This window comes from Littorina saxatilis, linkage group LG8 (assembly GCF_037325665.1).
Source record: "Littorina saxatilis isolate snail1 linkage group LG8, US_GU_Lsax_2.0, whole genome shotgun sequence".
Taxonomy (NCBI): domain Eukaryota; kingdom Metazoa; phylum Mollusca; class Gastropoda; order Littorinimorpha; family Littorinidae; genus Littorina; species Littorina saxatilis.
Window position 1 is genome coordinate 15,790,712 of NC_090252.1, and position 1,806 is coordinate 15,792,517.

Consider the following 1,806-nt stretch of genomic DNA (forward strand, 5'->3'; position numbering starts at 1 on the left):
TCTTGAAAATCTGAGTCACCTTTCTGATTAAAGATAAGAGATCGCGTGACCGCCGCTCAAATAAGGTTACCTGCATCAGTAGGAATAGCATAACACACACATTACACAAGCTAGCTAAACAAACAACATGTTCTGGGTAGATTATCTTGTCGTATGTCCAAGTTGCGGAGTTTGGCGTATTGTGATTTTTTATCGATTTTAATTTCTTTCCTTCCGTTTTTGTCTGATCGATTTTGAAGGCACCTTTATTTGAGCGGTGGTCACGTGATCCCTGTAAACAGGGATCGCGTTTACGCACGATTTTTGCGTATTTGACGCATTTTAAAAGTCGCTGACGCGTTTTTTTCGCCGCGCCGCGTAAGCCATACGCAAAAATATTGTAACTTTTTCTTGTCTTCACGCAGCGCTTTTGCTCTGACTTAATAATCACCCGATCCTGAAACTGACTATAGGGCTCGAGAAGTGACGACACACATGAAATCTGCGCGTCAAAACTAAAGTCCGTTTCTTTTTGCATCGAAGTATCGCAAACGAACGTAACGAGGGTATTACCAGATAATGTCTTGTCGGATAATGAAACAGACATTAGCTGCTCTCCCATCTCGCGCTTCCAAAAGGCGGAAAGTGTGTCTAGTCGTATTAGAGCGGGAAACAAACTCGCAAGGCCCGAAGGTTGGAGACAGCAGGGGTGTTATTCGACAGGCGTGCGCGGAGTTCGACAGGAAAACTCGCCGTATTTAGGTAAGGAGTGTCTTTAAGTCTTTCGTGCGTGTTTTGTTTGTGTCTGTGCGTGTTTTCGTAGTACGCAAAAATATTGGTCCGTGACGCGTTTTTTTCGTTTCGTTGCGTATGACTTACGCGTTTTTTTAAAAAGCTTGCGCGATCCCTGTGTAAAACAATCTTTAATCAGGAAGGTGATCCAGATAGTCAAGTGAACGACCTCGAATGGCATAGTAAGGTTGAATGAAATGACACGGGAAGTGCAACATTTGTGGCAATAATTGTATTGCTAAGTTTACATGGCTTGCTGTGTGAACCATATTTACAAAATTGTTAGACCTGTAAAACTATTTGCTATGTCCAACGATACCATTCATGTTCTATTACTATTGTATTCAATGTGTGCATTGTTTAAATGAAGTTACCAACCTGAAACTTTCAGTCGTTGATTTTTGTCCTTAAACAACTCGTGTTCTCTCGGCATTTACAAATTCAATACACTCATCATTCGCGAAAACACTTTTCGCAGCAGAAGTCCGACTTTCGAACAACAAATGGAATGTTACGTGCTACGTGACGTCATAAGAAACTTTTCAAAACGACCTAATGCAGAGCTTCGGGTTATATTGGTCTTCTGCGTGCACTCGTTTTTGCGTGTGTTTCAATGTTCGGGAATTTCCCCCCGTATCTGCGCAAAGGGTATGCGCCGTCTGCCGTAGCCAGCACAGCCCCTGTAGATAGATTTCACTGACAAAAACATTTTTTAAACACAGAATATCATGTCAGAATAGCTCTTCCATGGACTGTTGTCTCTGCGTCTTTCTTTTAACACAGGTCCCCCAAAACCAGTCTTGGGCAGGTGTCATGACCTCAAGATCCGTGGAACCCTTATGCGGGAGTCACACATACATGACATTTTTTGCCAGTGCGTTGTCGTTCGCTGGGTGTGCGTAAATATTCGTTACTCGTTCGTCGAGCGCGCTGGACCGATATACAGATAGCTCCAGTCGGACATGGCGCACAATTAGAAGGTTAACAAGATCAAGTTAGTTATATTCAGTTATGTATTATCTAGTTGCACCGTGA

General features: G+C 42.9%; 1 long non-coding RNA gene across 1 annotated transcript in view; it reads left to right on the forward strand.

Annotated features, from left to right (window-relative positions):
- Nucleotides 1–1,185, forward strand: part of LOC138972196 (uncharacterized) — a 15,683-nt gene extending 14,498 nt beyond the window's left edge. The window contains exon 5 of the long non-coding RNA XR_011457486.1: nucleotides 1–1,185. This exon is cut by the window's left edge and continues 1,290 nt beyond it. This is a non-coding gene — a long non-coding RNA (uncharacterized lncRNA).
- Nucleotides 1,186–1,806: the final 621 nt, after the last annotated feature.